The following is a 19,469-nucleotide window of genomic DNA, read 5'->3' on the forward strand; positions in this document are numbered from 1 at the left end:
ATTGCAACGAAGCATTAAATGATTGGAAACCAGTCAGTTTAAACTTCTTCAAAGATCCCGAGGTTCATGGAGCAAAAAAGTCAAGTTGCAGACCGAAAAAAAAAAATTAAAAAAAAGTCACCAGCCCTGAGCCGTGGGATGTGATTCGTGGTCCGTCAAGACACATGACGACCCTCGGCTCAAAGAAGGGTTTTAAGAACAAAAACCAAAAAGTCTGTGTGATAATTGAAACCTGCAATAAAGGCCTATTGTTCCAGCAGTCAAGTCTGATGTTTGTATGTTTCACCTACTGACACCTCATGACCAGTGTAGAATACTGCATATCACAACCTAAGTGCATCTTAATGCCATATATATATATATATATATATATTTGTATTTGAGTGTTTATTTCAACAACAAAATATTAGCCATAAATGGCATTAACATAAGTAAAATGGTAATTTCATGTCCTTGGAATTCAAGCTCATTCGCAGTGCAAAGAAAAAAAACCTACAAAAGGATATTGGTTTCTTCCACTTTAGCAGCACTCATGGAAGTAAGCGGTCCATCATCAGAGAGTTGTACAAGTGTACCCAAACTGCATGCGATGTGATCCGTGACTCCATCTATAGGTGTTATGCTATCATTCCCACCATTAAAGAGCTTTTCCACCTCCCTGATGACCTCCGCCTCGCCTCGCAGGACACTCAAAACGACTTGATGGTCCCTGTATTTCAAGTGTGTGCATGTGTGGCCATGTATTGGCGGTCATTCCTGTATTTTGAGAAAAAAAAAAACACACTGATGAGTGTGCGGGAATCCAACATGGCCAGTGAGCATGTATATCAGGCCATCTCACGGCTGGATGGGCGCACCCTGGGTGGGCCGCCGGGGTCGATACTGCACTGGTGACTGGACACGCAGAATGGGATAATCTCCTACTTTCTTTCAGGGCCACGACACCCCCCCCAAACACACACACATACACACTATGTAGCGCCACAGAGGCCTAGCCTAGCTTTCTAGGTTAGGAGGGGAGATAGAGGCCTGCAAGTGTGCAGAGTGGATACCGTATGGGATCAGATGATGCACTCCAGACTCAAAAGAACACCACACTATCGAATTCAAGCAATGTACAAAATACACAATATGAATATTAAGTTAAGATTGGTTATGTAGTTTGTTTTGGTGTGCATGAGTGACAGACACAGCGTGTTTTGGTAGTGGTCATGTCCTGAAAATCCAATCTTATACAAGTAATATGGGAAATGCCATTGTGGAAAGTGGCTGGATAGTTCATTTAATCCAAAAGGACGGAACAATGAACTTCTCCCCTGCCCACAACAAATAAGGAGCTACTGCGATAATTTTGGCCGGGTTTTGCTGTGTGGTGTCCTCATTATCATTAGCCTGGGAGTTTTTTTTTCCCCCTCAGCCATCAGTGCAAAAGGTAGTTGATCCTCTCGTACGTGTAGGCCAACTTTGACCTTGAGGTGACAGTTTTAACTACATTTTTTTGTTTATTTCATTGTTTGTCCAGTCAAACATAACTTATGTGAATTTTAATAAATGCATCGTAGGTGCCAAGGTAATTGTGTCATATTGAAACAATAAGGATATGTGCCAAGGTTTATTATATTTCACAGTCATATAAAACGGTCCGTTTAATGCGATTTAGGCAAAATGAGGTTCAGACCTAGATGTGGGAAAAAAAATTGCATTGATGGAACTTACTCAATTTTAATTGAAGACCCCGGGAGAAAATTTATGTTTTTGGCAAAAAAGTCAAAACAGACAATTAGCATAGCAATGAGAAGTCTCATTAGCTAAATTAATATGGAAATCTCCATTGACATGCTCAAGTGATTAGTGCAAAGGATCGTTTAGCCTTGACATTATAAAGATGAAGATGTATCATTCATGCTATCAAGAGATTAATTCCCTATAAGATGTAATTGATTGAATTAATCTTTTTAATCCACCTAAATATTGCTCAGAAAAACCCTCACTGAAGGTATTTAAATTCATTGTGGCAGATCAAAATATTGATGTCAAGTGATGTCCAGTTTCAGCAACAGTTGGAACATTGCTGTCGGACCCGTTTCCTGTGCAGATGTCCTGCTGGCTTCATCGAGCCGTGACCTTTGACCCTCACTGTCCACATTACCTGGTTCTCACACGGAAAAAGGGTGTAGTGCCATCTCCGGGTCAGGGATGAGATCCTTCCTCAAGTGGAATAGTTTAAGTACCTTAGGATGCTGATGCCGACTCTACCGTCAGTCCGTGGTGGTGAAGACTGCTGACCGGAATGGTGAAGCTCTCAATTTACCGGTGGAGCTACACTCCTACCCTCACCTATGGTCATGAGCTTTGGGTAAATGCCACCGTAGGCGAATAAATTGAAGCAGGGTGTCCAGACTCCTGGCCTTGTTTCTTAGCTCACCATCAGAGGATTGGATCCCACAGGCAGGGCACTTAGCCTGCATGAACTAAACGATCCACTTCATATCAAATAGGCTAACAACACTAATGTTAAGCTAACATTAGCAAACCCACACCTTGAAATACTCCAAACACTTCCATAGAACCATTCCCAACATGTGTTAGCATCAGAAATCAACCCAGTATAAAGCTATCAACATTGTCACTATTACATTCAACTCACCGGTTTAGTTGATTCAAAAAGCACAAAAGACAAGGAGTCTCCTAAAAAAAAAAGGCAATGGTCTGGTCCCAAGAAAAAACAAATTGTTTTTGAAACCATGACCTGTAGCCACCATCCCTGGGCTTCTCTCCCACTGTAGAATGACATCAGGGTAGCTTATATAATGCTGTGGACCTTGTGGTTAGCTAATTGAAACCAGGTGAGCATGTCATGAGACATGGTGCATTCAAGGGCCAAGAAGAGTGTGGGGAAGATTGGGGATTTTAACCCTGGTTACATTGTACTGATCATGGTCGTCACTGTAGTTATGAAGGTGGTTTGTATGATGACCCACAACCCTCACTCTCCGCTACTTACCTTGCCTTCCCAACTCCAACGGCAGCTGATGCTAAACAAGCCCAAACACAATGATAGCCAATTGATGTCCACTTCAAGGTGTGACTGACCATTGTTTTCAAAACCTACAACTCAAGCAGAAACCCAATGCATAAATGCTGCAATTGTTTTATATGGATATCCAATGCATAGCTGACACAGTAGAACCCAAATAGGAACAGTTTATTGGTCACTTGGATGTATTTATGAGTTTTGGGGCTTCATTAGATGAGATGTTTACTGTTGTGTTGTCAAAAGATATGCAAACATTCAACATATGAAGCAGGAATATAATGAGGAAGACAAAAAACAAACAAAGGCAGTTTTTTAATTCAGCCATTTATTGAAATCACACACATTTTGCAATGTTTTTTTTGTTTTTTTACAATAAATTCCATAATAAAATATAACTACAATACTTATTAAACGAATCCAATCTGAAACCTAGTACTTGAACACTTTTATACATACTATTGGAATATACTGTGTAGAGAATTTGTTATATTATAATGATGAAACCATGTTTGTTGTGTTCTCTATCAGTTTGTACATGTGTCAATATTATTGCAGTAGTGTATATTTATTTGTACTTTTTGGGTGCTAAATTATTATTATTATTATCTTCTCTCTAAAATGAACCTAAACGCACCTGACTTACTGCTCTGACTTACCTGCTCACATGCAAAAATCCATGAAATGATGTTTTCCAGCTGGTGTCTTCCACCAAACCTATAAAAATAACAACAAAAAGAACACTTTGTTGCAGGGGCGGCTGCTTGATCGCTGCTTTCCATCATCATGGTGGGGCTTCAATCTGTGGAGGGATAACAAGGTGTGATTTGAGTTTGAAATAACAAAACGGTGGTGATTTCAGTCAGAATCAGTTTGTTATGCATGTGTGAGCTGTGGAAGCCAATGCTCCACACACACACGCCCGATAAGGATGCACATCAGACAAAGTAACAACATATGTCCATGTATCTGTATGTTTGTTTGTGTGTCTATCAGCTGTCTGCATCAATGGCGTGTGTGACCCCTATAACCCCCTCCCCTCCCCTCCTACCCCCATTCCCAACCACAGCTATCAGACAGTGATGGGTCAGAGGTCAAGGTAGAGTCTGTCTGGGCTTCCGGGTTGACCCTAACGCCTGCAGCTTAGCATCAACACACACACACAAATATGTAGAAGAGTAAGGGGGTGGGGTGTTTGCCCCCGTACCAGACTAATATCACCTTTGGGATTAGCTTCCAGACAGAAATAGATTGACCCCAAACACGCACACACACACTCTGGATCTGCTTGGTCATAAAACAGGACGGCGTGACGCTGAGTCGTGGAGGACTATCTAATTATATTTTATTTTAGAGGAGCAAAGGGGTGTTACCGTTGCGAGAAATTATGCTAGCTGCAACAGCAGTGGATGCTTTATCCTATAAACATTTAAAAAAATATATATTTAAATTAAATTAAATACCTTAATATAACTTCCTAAAACCTTCTTTACAATACCATGCCCATATGAAGTAAAATAGAATATGTTTAAAAATTAATTAAAATAAATAAATATATTTGTAGTATTTATTATTATTATGATTATTAATTATTTCCATTCCAAAGTCTAATAGAAGGAAATAAAATAATAGAAAAATACAAAAATGTTTTTCCAAGGCAACGTCTTTACAAACTATCTAAAGTAAAACATTCATTCATTTTCTACCGCTTTTTCCGCACGAGGGTCGCGGGGGTGCTGGAGCCTATCCCAGCTGTCTTTGGGCGAGAGGCGGGGTACACCCTGGACTGGTCACCAGCCAATCACAGGGCACATATAGACAAACAACCATTCACACTCACTAGAGTAAAACATATACAATTAAAAAAGCGATCTTGGAAATACTACATTTTACCAAGGCTAATTGTCACACCAGATAGCTAGCACTGACAAATGAAAAAATCTGATTGCGGGATGATGTATTACTATAAACTTATTTGTTGGGTTCCTTGTAAACGGCAAATGTACTGTAGATAAAAGTTAGAGCTCTGCATGATGTGGGATCTTCAGGAGAAGAGAGAACAGAAAAGGAAGAAGAGGTCAAAGACAAGAGGAAGAGGCGGGATTCACCCAGGAGGGGAAGAAACTCTCCCTAAATAGGCCTCAGTGTTAAACCTGCTAATCCCTCAGCATTATTACAACATCTGTGAGGTCTAGAGAGGCTCTGATGGTGATTAGAAAACAGATGTAAACAGTATCCTTGCTGAATAGAAGGAGGAGGAAGAGTGAATATGGGAGAGGGAACGTGGGGAATATAAAGGAGGCTGAGTGGGAGAGATTTAGAGGTAAATATGAGGAGGGAATGTGCAGGATTTGAGGAGAGGAGGTCCTTTGGGGGGCTAAATAAGGGCTGTTTTGCTTGGAATACAGTCACTTAGGGAGGTGTGTGTGTTGGTTGGGAGAGACGAGACACTAGGGAGGTTTTTGGGTGTAATTTATGCAGAGTGCAGTGGCTGACAAGGAGGGTGTCTGGGACCCCTTCAATGGGTCTGAGAAGCGAGGGGGGTCGTTTTTTTTCAGGGGGTGGGGGTGGGCTCTCAACTCGGCAAGCCATTCAGGCTATGCTGTTCGCCGCCTGACGTCCCATTGAGATTTGGGTGCAGGAGCAGCCTATAAAGGGGGGCACCCCCACACCCTACCCCACTCAAGTTCTCAGTCTGGCTCTCTAGTACATCCTCAGAGATGGCTGCCTCCCTCCTGCATACTAATTATACCACAGCCTAAAAAGTAACAGAGGAAAAGAGGCCCATACACTTGCTGGCCAAATGATTAAATATTCATTCATTTTTTACCGCTTATCCTCACGAGGGTCGTGGGCGTGCTGGAGCCTATCCCAGCTGTCTTTGGGCGGGAGGCGAGGTACACTCTGGACTGGTCGCCAGCCAATCACAGGGCACATATAGACAAACAACCATTCACACTCACATTCATACCTACGGACAATTTGGAGTCGCCAATTAACCAAGCATGTTTTTGGAATGTGGGAGGAAACCCGAGTACCCGGAGAAAACCCACGCATGCACGGGGAGAACATGCAAACTCCACACAGAGATGGCCAAGGGTGGAATTGAACCCTAGTCTCCTAGCTGTGAGGTCTGCGCGCTAACCACTAGACCGCCGTGCCGCCCCATTCCAAAAACATGCTAGGTCAATTGGCGACTCCAATTTCCGGAGAAAACCCACGCATGCAAACTCCACACAGAGATACCCGAGGGTGGAATTGAACTCCGATCTCCTAGATGTGTGGCCTGTGTGCTAACCACTTGGTTAGGTACTGAGTGTATTCAAACTGGTGTACCTAATGTTATGTCCGTTTAATGTGTGTGTTGTGGGGTGACGCTTGAATGCTGTGATGCAGTCAGACGGTACGTTAATAGCTCTGACAGTACACATCTTGTATCAGACGTATGCACACAAACAGTTCATGTGCTGACAAATGTGATATAAGGTGTGGCATTGTGTGAAAAAGACACAAGGCGGTTGAAAATGAAAGACACGGCCCTTTTGTGACCTTGCTGCAAATGGCTTGTCAACAATGTACAGGAGATGTGTTGTGGTACAATAAATAATAATGTCCGGGATTTTTCTGCCTGCAAGTGACTTGTGAATAGATAGGTATGAGTAAAGGGGACGTTGATGTGGTTTTTAACTGAAAATACATCAAAAAGGGTGTCATTGAAAGCATTTGTTGGGAGAACGAAGCTTATTGGTTGCAGGTAAATGCTAAAAACAGACTTACATGCATGTTAGGTGCAGGCATGCACAAGTATGTCAACCAAAACAACAGTGGTTAACCACAGCGCTGCTGCAGCCTCCGTGGTGCCTCCGTCCTTGACAAGTGTACATTTCGGGCACTAGTCCCATCTCACTCCCCTGCTGGGCCGCACTCACTCCCTCCAAATCACTCAGTAGCTCATACATTAAGAAGCAGTCAATACGTGGATGCTTAACAGTTACAAACCAGTGTACTAACAGTTTTTACGTGCTTCTTCATTCTTTGTTTAGACTATGGGTGTTCAAAGTGCAGTCAGGGGTTCCATTGGTGGCCTGCGTCTCATTCCTTTGTGGAAAAAGTTTGGACACCCCTGGATCTTTGCTCCTTTATGTGTGCAACAACTATAAAATGCTCTATTACTGCAACTTTCCTGACATTGTGGATTATTCCAAGTTTTTTTTGTATTGTAAATCGTATTTGCATTGTGAAAGGTGGCAGTTATTATTAATAACCAGCGGGAGAAGCGATCATATTACAGTAATTACATGAACCAATTTATTTTGTGTGCATGCCTGCTCTTGTATGTGAGTGAGAGTACCATGTTCTTTGACTTTGTGTATTATTTCAAGTCTTATTTCAAGTTGTTTGGTTTGTTTATCTTATGAAAGGTGTAACGATATTACAGTAATTATATAACACGTCTATTGTGAGAGCATGCATCTGTCCAGATGTGAACAGGAATGACATGAGCTTTGTGGACCAGACTTTTAGGTGTGAAGTATGCCCAAGCACGGCACTGACTGCTAGGTCTGAGTGCACCCATACGTAGATGCAAAGACATCTATCATTAGATCAATTCTTGGGTTCCATTATACAACCGTCTCTCCTATCAGAAGTGACCGTGACTTGAACATTGGAGGCCTCCCAATGGACCGCCACACCACATTGCCATGGGAACCACCCATTCAAATAGGGGTGTAGAGAAGTGAAAAGAGGGCTTGGGCCATTTCAAGCTTGTTTGTCTTAAAACGCCTCTTTATGGACTCTTCTTGTGGAAGAACAACGGAACAGATCATTTAAAATACTACTTGTGTGTTTACAGGACTTAAGCTACATTTTTACAACAACCTCGTAAAAAGGGGAGTTCTTTTTCACAGAATAACAAAAAAAACCTTATTTTGTGTAATTTGGGTAGAGGTGCTAATTTTTTTTAAAGGGAGTTACATATGTACACATGTATGAGGTCACCTGCTCACCATCACAACACACGTAAAGCTTGGATGGAACACACACACACACACACACACATCAAATAGACATCCTGATGCTGAAACAATGGGTGTGTGTGTGTGTGTGTGGCTTGCCTGGGAATCCCAGACTGGAGGAGTCTCACAGGGCTCACAGGACGACAGTCAAATGAATAACAATGAACTTGCACATAGCGTCAAGTTCAGATGAGAAAAGAATTCACATGTGTGTGTTTGTGTGTGTGTGCATGTGTTAGCATAATTGTATCAAAGTCATCATAGTACGTGCATCCACACACCGTGTTCCTCGTATTCCTGCTCTCCTCCCATCTTGCCACGTGCATGCAGCAAGGACCCCGTTCACCATTCCTGTGCTGTCCTCTTAGTGCCTGATGAAAAAAGAAAGAAAGATAAATAAAGGGCTTGTGCACATCAAGGCATAGACACAGGGTTTATTCACTAGAGCGAGTGTAGCCATGCCGTGTGCGTCGCTAGTGAGTTTTCTAGCACGCTGACACACTGAACACATATGCATACTCATAGTTGCTACAAAGTCGCATGAGAATGCACTGTACTTGACATTGACACCCCCCAAAAATAGTAACAATTGAATGGATTAGGAAAAAATGGATGGTTTTAGTGGGACAAAAGAAAAAAGGTCTACCATAATTTTATGTTGTATAGTATTGATGGTCCAGCCAGGATACAGTACAGCCTAATCTGTGCTGCCTTTGTCTTTGTACAGACATTGTGTGTACAGACTGTTTAGCATGCCTTCATTAGGCTTTGACCTTGTCTTTGTTTGCATGCATATTTAACACAAACATAAACAGGACATAAAAGGACACAAAAATGGAAATTGCTTATTTGAGGCAGAAACAACTCTCACAGCAGAGTAAATGCCCAGTAGTCTCTGCAGTTTAGTAAATAAACACCATCATTTATCTTGATATACATATGCAGTATATGTTGTTGAAAAAGTTACTCAAAGTCAATTACATTTCAGAAATATACATTTCAGAAAAAAGCAGGAACTGTCCCTTAGTGTTGCTTTAAAGTGATATATTAAATGGACCACATTTTTGCTATATTCTGTCGTAGTAGTACATCAAAAATACAAAAAAATGGGACCTTATTTCAGACTGCAAATATTTCAGCGGCTGATTTTATTAGCAGATAAACTGACCCGAGCTGTTGCCGTGACAAATTTAGAGGATGGGATTCCTGCAACTTTTCAATCACACAGATATAAAGGCTGAGCTTGCGTGCATTGCCCAAGGTGTAGAATGCCGTTTGACGAAAGCATGTTACAAAACTGCATAATGATATAATAATAAAAGCAGTAGTATATAGGCAACAGAGGGAGTGAAGTGGGTGCAGATATAGTCAGGAGGAGAGGCGGTGGAATGGGATAAGAGAGCAAAACGTGAGGTGGAAAGGGTCAGTGAGGAGGAAGGCTAAAGCCCGGCAGCTAGCAAAAGATTGTGTGTGCCGTGCATGTGCATGTGTGTGCACGGCTGTGTGTCAACCCCAGCTGGGAAGACATTTAAGTTGACATGCTGATAGGGATTTAAGCAGTGGGTGGCTGCTGTGTGTGTGTGTGAACAAGGTGAGTGAATAAGCGGTGGAGCGGTTTTGGCCGATGGGGGAGGTGGTCACAAAAACTGCCATCACTAAGCTTGATTTCAACATGAGAGCTGAGACGATGGGGAGCTGGAGGAGGTTGGGAAGGGGGGGGGTTGGTGTTGATACAAGGTTGGTTTTGTGGTGGAGCATTCCCCTCAACCCCCACCTCCTGCCTCCAGGCTGTGGCGAGGAGAAAAGGGGGCGTCGTCTATTGAGGTGATGAGAGAGAGCGCTTCCTTCTTTCAGACGCTCTAATGAAGCAGAAGTCCCGCCCACCCCTTAGATGAAGAATGGGAGCGTTCCTCCCGTCCTCCATATTTTTTCCGCTTTCCTCACACATACTGCAGTCCCTCCTTTTAAAAGAAAAGGACTTTTAATATTTGTGTCAGCACCACATGGTCACAGTGAAAAGACAGAACTGCATTGTCTTCCCCATATAGAGGTTTCCAGAAAGAAAACTACATAGGCTTTCCACACCGTTAACCTTTTAAAGCAGTGATTCTCAACTTAGTAGGTCAACATATCCAAAACAGGTCATTCGGACATAAGATGGCAAAGCGTAAATACATACAGTAGGTACCTAAAGTGTACCTAAAGTGTCTTAAAGGTACTATATGCTTCAGAGACGCCATTATATCCCGCTGCCCCCTTACTTTTAGTACATTAACTATGCTGAAGTACTGCACACATGGACTGGTTATGTTTGTTGTCAGCAAAGTTTAGCAACTAATGTTAGCAACCATTGAATGTATCGTCAATCATAACACCAAATTGAATGTGAATTGTTGGTTGCATCTCAGAGGCTGCTTTTGTGTGTGTGTGTGTGTGTGTGTGTGTGTGTGCAAGTGCACATGGATACAAGACAGCGGTGAGTCACAGTTATGAATGCCAGTTAACTGATAATTGTGAAATATAGACATTTTTTTGTACAATTTGTTCTTTTAAAACACTATTGGTAACATATCGGCAAGCACAGTGTGTGATGTGAAGTGTAGGTCTTATATAGATAAGAATGTGCACAATTTAGATATTTTATCATTTTTTTACATGCAGTTATTTATTTTGTGCAGTCTTAATATTGATTAGAATTTGATGTTGTTTTCTTATACATCTGTCATGTTCTCTTATCTCTCTTTTCCCGTTTGTGCAAAAATGCAGATGTACAGTATACATGTTGTTGCCTTATTTATTTTGTGCAATACTGATATTTAACTTGAATTTACAATATCGGTTATTTAATAATGTTGTCTGAAATGCAGTCTACACATGTAATATATATATACCGTATATAGTGATAAACCACCAGAATACAACATAGAGCAAACAAAATGCACATCAGCATGGTCTTATGGCTGTGCGTCAGGCACAAACCTCACCTGTTCATCACTTCTTTCCTATGATTTACTGTTTTACTCTGTGAAGAGGTGGCTTTTACACAATTGTACGTGCATTGTTGCAGCCAAAGTAGTATAAAAGGTACACAAGCTATCTACTTGGGGTGCACACAAGATGAACCTGAGCTGACATGTTAAATTACAGGAAGCAGCAGACTGAGACAGACGTGGGTGGAGGTAGGGGGGCTGTCAAAGTGTCTGACTGGGTTTCACTCTGTGGGGCTGGAAGGGCAAGGGGGTGGGTTGTTTGACCAGGAGGGTGAGCTACCGATTTCTGGCTCTTCTGGAGATGGGCCATAGGCTGGGCGAGTGGCTGGCTAGCTGGCTGGCGCAACCCCCTCCAACCCCTCCATCAACTCCCCTGTTTTCTCCCTTGCTTCAAGTTGTCCATGGAGCGAAGCAATAAGAAGCAGCTTATAAAATAAGCAAACACTGAGGCAGCTTCCAGACAGTCGGCCAGCTGGGGGATGCACACACACATAAAGACAGCCCTCCTGCCCCCACCGCACCCCTGACCTTGACCCCTCGGGTCAGTCCTAACCTGTTTCTGAATGGACGTCAGTGCAGATGGGCTGTCTAGCCACATAATAAGTGCAACTTCCTCCATGGCACGGACACCCCCTTCGTCATAATCATCATCATCACTCAGCCCGTTTCCACGCTTGATCTGCAGTTGGAACACAGCACTCGATTTGGCAAGATTACACTCAACACCTTATTTTGTTTAGCTTTGTAATGCCACATTGTATAAACTCGCGAGGTGAAAAAAAAATACCTGAATTATGATGCAGTGAAATTTGATATCACTACCACCATCATAATATTGTGAATTGAATACCTCTCTGACATGCAGTGTCCATCAAAACTGAGCATAGCTTTGTAAATAATAACAATTTGTGAAACAATTTGCATTGGAGATCATGTGGTGACTGGTGTGTGTATGATACAACATCAAAATGAATAGTCTTAAGTAAGATGAGCCCTTATTAGTCCCGCAAGACAAAATTCCAGAAAGTCAAAGCATCATGGACTTGCACAAGGAAACCCCATTGGATTTCCAGTCCAATGCCTTAACTTCTTAGCTACCAACAATTCAATCCAGCAAGCTTATGGTCTACATTTGTTAAGACTAGAGCAACATAAGCTCAGTGCAGTCAAATAATAATAATCATCTTAATAATAAAATGTAATATAATATAATATAATATAATATAATATAATATAATATAATATAATATAATATAATATAATATAATATAATATAATATAATATAATATAATATAATATAATATAATATAATATAATATAATATAATATAATATAATATAATATAATATAATATAATATAATATAATATAATATAATATAATATAATATAATATAATATAATATAATATAATATAATATAATAGTAATTATTATTATTATTATTTAATAATAATATCTATAATAATAATAATAATAATATTTATTATTATTATTACTGTCAGATTTTTTTATTCATACACATTGTATTACATCATATGTAATATTATTATTACTATAACATGGAAAATACCAGTCTAATATGTTTCATAACACTGCATTTAATAATAACTTTTTTTTTCAAAAGGGCTCAGGCATATTTTTCTCAGAAAATTCACTTATAAAATGAAGTCTTTTATCATTCTACTAATTCCTGTACATTACTTTCAGCACAAAATCATACTAAGCTGTCACGAGACCATGAGCACTATACATACCATACATCATACATGGGGGAGCAGCAAGCCCCTCAGACTCCACAGTTTCATTACGGTCATGTCTGTGTAGAGCAGCGTGGCCTTTCACTTCAGTGCAAGCAGGCGGTTTAATCACACATACAGCACTACTCCATTTTCATTTCCTTTTTTTTTCCCCATGCAGCTTCCATTCCACTCGGGCTTCATAATTCTGCCCTCAGTGCTGTCTGGCCAGGCGGAGCGTTTGCAGCCTGTTGCGATGACATAATCACTGACTCGGAGCAATGTACCCCCACCGTCAAACCCCCCCTCCGCTCCCGCCCTCATGACTGTAATCAGACTTCAAGTTGGCTCTGGAGTTGGAACAACAGAAGACGATTCCTCAATTAAATTACAGTAATACAGTTACCTCAACAGCATTTAAACTTAAAACCTTTGTATTAATGGCTTAACACATGAAAGAGAAGATTATATTAATATAATAATATTATATAATGTGTAATAAATAATATAATGTGTCCAATAGGACACATTTTGAGTAGGCTCCTTGGCTAGCTCACAAGAACCAGAGCAAGACAAGTGGAATGGGCCAGAAAAAAATTGAGCGATGGCTGCAAATGCTTTCAGCAAGTATTACATCAGTGCGACACACAAACACACACACACAATCAATAGCTAAGCAAATAAAAAGCTGCATTCAATCTGAATAAGGCAGTTGAAAGGGTCTGGGCCATAAATAAACCCTCTCTTAAAATTCTATTTTTTTTAAAGATACATAACTATAATTGAACATAAGTTATGATGCAAAGTGTTGGCACAGGGTCCATGCAGCACAGAAGGATTTCAAACATTTACAGCCCAAAAACAAAGGTGAATACTGCTGCGAAATACTTCCACAAAAACATAGTAGACATGCTGTGGGATGGAACCACTAGATTTTCCATTATATGAGACCTCCATATAAGGCAGTTGCTTAATCTGTTATGCAAAACTGGCACTTGATTGTTTAGAAGACAAGTCTCTGTCCGCGCTACTCAGTACAAGGTGACACATGATATCCGTCGGAACACAGATGCGGGCAAAGTCTCAGTTTTAGTTCTGCAAGACCTGAGTGCTGCCTTTGACACAGTTGACCATGTGATCTTATTACATAGGTTGGAAAACAGGATGGGAATCTCTTGATACTGGTCGAAACTGCTTCAAGTCCTACCTGGAGGAAAGGAACTACTTCGTAGAAATTGGAAACTATTTCTCAGTTAATGACTATGACCTGTGGAGTTCCCCAAGGGTCAATCTTGGGAACCCTATTGTTCAATCTGTAGATGATTCCTTTAAGGCAGCTAATACGCAGCAGTAATATGTCCTATCTCAACTATGCAGACACTCAGATGTACAGTATCACAGATGGCAGGTGAACAGGGTCACTGCACTGCATCAAACGGATCAGCGTGTTGATGCAAGACAACTTTCTCCAGCTAAACTCAGAGAAAACTGAAATCACTGTCTTTGGCCCACAGAAACAAAGATAAATTGTTATTAGTCACCTTAAGACCCTTTCTCTAAAACCTAATCATCAGGTTAGAAATCTAGAGGTAATAATGGACTCAGATGTGAACTTTAACAGCCACATTCAATCTATAACATCAGCAGCTTTTTACCACCTAAAAGGCATTGCCAAAATCAAGGGAAGTGTCTAAAACAGATTTAGACTAATCCATGCCTTTGTCTCCAGCAGGCTCGACTACTGGAACGGAATGATTTTATGAAGTGAGTTTACCCTTTTCTGTAAAGCACTTTGAATTACCTTGTATACCGTAAATAAACTTGCTTTGCTCTTCCTTTAGTAAAATATGTTGTGTTTTTCATATAAAATCCTCTAAACATTGTTGCAAGAAGAGGATTCTATATGTTGTGACATTGCAGCTCCATGCAGGCAGCATGCAGAGAGTCTTCAGAGGGGATGATGGCCTACTTCCACGGCGCGCACAGAGCAAAAGAGAGAGAGGCTCTTTCTGCTAATTAGCCCTGACAGGTGAAAACGACCACAAATACCTGAGGGGCTCACCATGAAATGGGCAATCGCACACAAACATAAACACAGGGCACAAAAGCAGCGAGGGGAGGGTGTACCCACCAGCACGTTTTAAGGCTCTAAAGCAGCGACAAGTCGGCCACCGGACAGCCTGCATCCTGCTGCTTCTGTACGGATAGCCCTGATCCCCCTGCGCTTTGACAAGGCGTAATAAAGCGCCGCATTGTGTGTGTGTTAGTGTGTGTGCACGGGGTAGGGGGGAGTGTTAACACAATGTTGCATGCTGAGTGCTGTGAGAAGGGCGTACACTGCTGGGTCCCACGGCGCAGCAGCACACCAGGGCCTATAGCAGGGAGTGCCGAGCATGCTAATGAGGTCATTATGTATTGGCCTCTCTTTCCTTTACAGTGCGCCTGTCAGCGGAGGTTGGTAATGAAGCCCTGCACAGATGTCACATATGGCACAATGCAGCAACAACGGCGGCGTCTCAGAAATGGCGGGGCACAAGGATTGGATGGGATAGGAGAGAGTGACAGCGGCGGTGCTCCGCTTCTCAGCTAGCATCCGAAGCCAGAAAGCAGCATTTGCATAGGTAATGAGGTGAGCTTAAAATGCAAAGACGCTGGCAGGCGACATTCACCCGCTAATTGTCCCCGCTGCGTATTTTAATCAGTAGCCTTGCAGCATGGCGTTGGTTTGAATCGCTTTTATTTAGCGGCTTTATTTACAGGCGAAAAAGGAAGAAGGAGGGGTGAGAATGACGACCCGTGCAATGCAATTACAGGATATTTGCATAGGTGTAAACAATTAGAGGGCAGATGGGCAGTGGGCACTTAAAGAGACCGCCCGAGCAAGCGCCATCTTGGCTGAGCGAGACAGCTGGCAGATAGCAATCGGCCATTTTGTAAGCACGCCGCCGCTGCCAGGCGCAGGCGAAAAACAGCGAAGGCGCCAGTCTCTGGGCGTGCCAAGAGATTGGCAGGCGCCAGTGGAGCTTTAATAAGTTCACTGGTACACACAATAACAACAGCACGATCACACAGCATCTATGAGGAGCTACGCTTGGATTTATACTTGGATTTATACTTCACTACTTTAACAGGGTTATCATAATTGATCACACAATAAAAGCATTTGGTGGGTCAAAGACCTGTACCAGGGGCTTGGTCACTTGGCCTGTCAATGGCATGAGGGGCATTTTAGAAATAATATTTTTACCACCATGTCACAATTTATGTCAAGTGAAACTGGTGTTACAAAAAAATAAAAATGACTATTATGAGGAAATTAAGCAAAACTAGGTAGCAGGTCCCTGGAACATCAACATGGATGTGGACAAGCAGTCACATGACATTGTCAACCATTGTCAAAGCGCCATTTCGACAAAACCAAAGAGCTTTCTCCAACACAGAGAACTTGTGATTTCATCAGAGGGACATAATGTATGCCTCGGTGGATGCTTCTGTTTTGCCACAGACTACAAATGGACTCAGCTGTGTGTGAACTCTTGTGTGTTTAAACTGAGTTAATAACAATAGACTAGATTTGTTTCACATCCACATGAAAGCAGGCATTCACTTGCCGTTAGTGGAGGACAACTGGTGACTAGGCATGGACATGGACATTACTCAAGGAAATAGGACACAATTTCAGACATTTTCAGACCAGTTGAAAAATTATAAGAATTTACATTTTGCGCTGTTGGACCTTAAAGAGGTTCCCAAATAGAGCTTCAAAATTTCAAAATGCAAAAAGAAATAGGAGTGAAATGGGAGCAATTTATTGCAAACAACCATTAAACTGAAATAGGCTGTTCATCGGCTGATCAAAAGTTTAAGATCGTCATTTAAAAAAAAAACACAAAGCCCTCCTAAAATAAAAAAAAGGACTGATGCCAGTGCTTCCAAGAGGCTAGTGGTAATGTTACTACAGGTGGTAAAAATTCTTTACGGAGGTCATCTGCTATCTGGAACATATCTGGTCATTTTTGCAAACTTCCCTCGTAATTCACCCCGAAATGTTCTCAACTGTATTTAGATCAGGGAAACAAACAGGATTGTCCAAAATAGTGACGCTATTCCTCAGTGTGAACTGCAGTGTTGACCTGGCATTGGATCTGCCGTTTGACACCCCTGCGCAACCTGAATGGCCATTGTTCCATTGAAGGAAAAATATCATAATGGCACCCCCTCAACTGTGCAGTGTGGAACATATCAGGTGGGATCTCCTAGTTTCTTCCACCTTTCATTGTTTTGCGTAGCAAATTGTCGTGCAACTTCCAAATGGGCAATTTTGTACTATTGAGGGAGGCCTCTGAAGACATTTTTTGTTCTTAAAACCCTTCTCTCGCAGATGCCGTCTGATTATTGGACTGCACTCGGCACCAGTAACAACCTTCATTTGGGCTGAGGATCTCCTGCGTCTTGACGGACAGCCAATCACATCATCCGGTTCAAAGAGAGTGAAATGTTTTGGGATCTCCAACTTGATGTTTTTATTCTATAGCCCGTGGGATCTTTTTAGAAGTTTTAAATAACTGACTTACTGTGTCCAACCTCAGCAGCAATGGCACGTTGCGACAGGCCTTGCTTATACAGCTCAATCCATCAATCCAATGTTTTTTTTTTTGTTTTTTGTTTACTCTGATGAACAGCCTATTTCACTTTGATGCTTGTTTTTTCAACTGTTCCTAAGATTTTAAGCAGGAGTGTTTATCAAACAATGTCAATGGAAAGCAAACAGACCTATGCAGATAAAAACAATTGGCGAAGGTAATAAAGAGTTGTGATGTACTCACCAAAAAGTGTTCAGATGCTTTAGGTCCAAAGCCAAGCGTCACATCTTCTCAGTCTGTTATTAAGCTCATTTGTAGGTAAAAAAAAAAAAAAGGCCAAGCGCAAGTGTTACTTTTACAGCCATTCATTACAGCAGTGAGTAGTGGACTTCGGGTTCCGCTTCCACCCAGAGAGAGGAAACCATGAACCCCCCCGACCCCTTCCACCGTTCCACTTTTTGGATCAATACTGCACTTCCATATCCTCTGAAGGCGGGTGCTCTTAGTGTAGCTCAGAAAATATAAAGCAATAAAAAAGAGAAAGTCTGATATAACAGATTGGAGAAAAAGTTGTCCTTTCATCCAGGCCCGTGAGATGAAGGTGTACCAGGCTTGGATGGATCGTCTAGTTTATCGTTCTTTCCCTGTGAATCCTCATTCAAACAGAATCATGCTTTTTTTCCCACGTCTTTGCTTATTCTTTTCTTCCACCCTTGTGTCCCGCCTCTGTGACTCTCTGACAAAATGTTCCTGGCAAAACTCCCTCAAGGCCGAACCCACACTGAAAGATTTGTGTGGGGCGGCGGGTGCAACGGTGATGGCTCTGGATCGGGCTGGTGCCAGAGCTGTTGAAGGAAGCTGGAAAGAGGTGGAGGTGGGAACACTATTGTGGTGAGTCCCAGGGCTCAGAGGGGCCCGCAGGCGGTTCTGGCCAACCTCTGCTAGCCTCTCTCCTTCGTATTGATTTCACTGCGCAGAGGCTCCTTGCCGGCGGCGATGGGCGCTCCGGCTCGCCCGCCTCACCTGCCTCTCTCCTGGCTCGGGCCAGGCCCTCGGCTGCCCACTCTGCTGCAAATGTTGGCTGGCCCCTGCCGGCTTTGTGGGACCCTTGAACACAATTGCCGGGGGCCAAGGGAAAGGCAGCCAGAGAACCAGTAATGGCGATCCACATCTGTGTTCACCTGCTCCGGGTTCAGCCGCTTCCTGCAATTCTCCCATCCTTACTTCCACCCACTCCTCTTCCGCATCATTTTTCTGCAGCATACAAACAAAAGAAACAATTGTTAATGTTCACTTTTTAAAGAGAAATTCAGCATCGAAAGGTCATGGGTGAAAATTCTGGCATAGTCTCTCAGCTGGCAAAATGAACCGACTAACTTTGCAGAGCGCAGGCCGCAGGGATTGGAGGTCTGACAGTTAACAGTGTGCAGCGAACAAACTCTCTGCTATTAGATACTAGCATTTCTCACACAGAAATCCTCCAAAATTGCACCATCACAGCCGTTGCAGTAGCGCTGACATTCATCACCAGTCTGTGCCTTTTATACAGGACACAACGACATTGTTGTACTTTGTGCAGTTTTATCAGAAAGTAACAAGCGCTGACATTTCTTGACAAATGTGTATTTCAACTGCTTCTGTCATCATTTCTGTATGATGACCCCATCCACTGACACCACTTATCCATTTTGTTTTGTGTTTTCAACCACTGTTGCGTTTTTAACAAGACTTTGCCTAAGGAAGAGTTCACATCTAAGCCAATCACTGTCAATAGTAACACTGTATAATCACAACTAAAAGGAACTTTTTACATGGAGTAGGTAGCTTTAACATAACTGTTCTTATACTTATACTGTATATCGAGATCCACATGAACCACATGAGCAAGCAGTTTGGTCACAGAGGAAAAAAAGTTTCCTCTAACAGGAAGAAAGTTTGAGCAGAACTTTTTGCGGATGTCAAAATTTTCTGCTGTTGTGGTTGGCATTCCCTGCAGTTCCTTATGGGTATATATAACATTTTTATATTTTGGAGAAGTTACTTTCTAAATTTAGCAAACAAATGGGTCACTTCTTGGTTTATGATTAGGTGTCTTTTTGCCAACGAG

General features: G+C 42.0%; 2 long non-coding RNA genes across 5 annotated transcripts in view; one reads left to right on the forward strand and one right to left on the reverse strand.

Annotated features, from left to right (window-relative positions):
• Positions 1-3,329: 3,329 nt before the first annotated feature.
• The window catches only part of LOC131129894 (uncharacterized), a 33,964-nt gene continuing 17,824 nt past the window's right edge, over positions 3,330-19,469 (reverse strand). For all 3 annotated transcript variants that reach the window (XR_013627261.1, XR_009129916.2, XR_013627262.1), the window contains exons 3-5: positions 17,606-18,616; positions 8,334-8,423; positions 3,330-3,836 (exon numbers count right to left, since the gene is read on the reverse strand). This is a non-coding gene — a long non-coding RNA (uncharacterized LOC131129894). The remainder of the gene's footprint in view (positions 3,837-8,333; positions 8,424-17,605; positions 18,617-19,469) is intronic.
• LOC131129895 (uncharacterized) lies at positions 15,105-17,600 on the forward strand. 2 transcript variants are annotated; one of them, XR_013627263.1, is made up of 3 exons: positions 15,105-15,400; positions 16,846-17,025; positions 17,161-17,600. It is a non-coding gene; the product is annotated as an uncharacterized LOC131129895 (long non-coding RNA). The 2 variants fall into 2 exon arrangements; XR_013627264.1 differs by having other exon boundaries at positions 15,395-15,408.

This window comes from Doryrhamphus excisus, linkage group LG4 (genome assembly GCF_037039965.1).
Source record: "Doryrhamphus excisus strain RoL-2023G ecotype Guam linkage group LG4, RoL_Dexc_Guam_v1.1, whole genome shotgun sequence".
Classification (NCBI taxonomy): Eukaryota; Metazoa; Chordata; class Actinopteri; order Syngnathiformes; family Syngnathidae; genus Doryrhamphus; species Doryrhamphus excisus.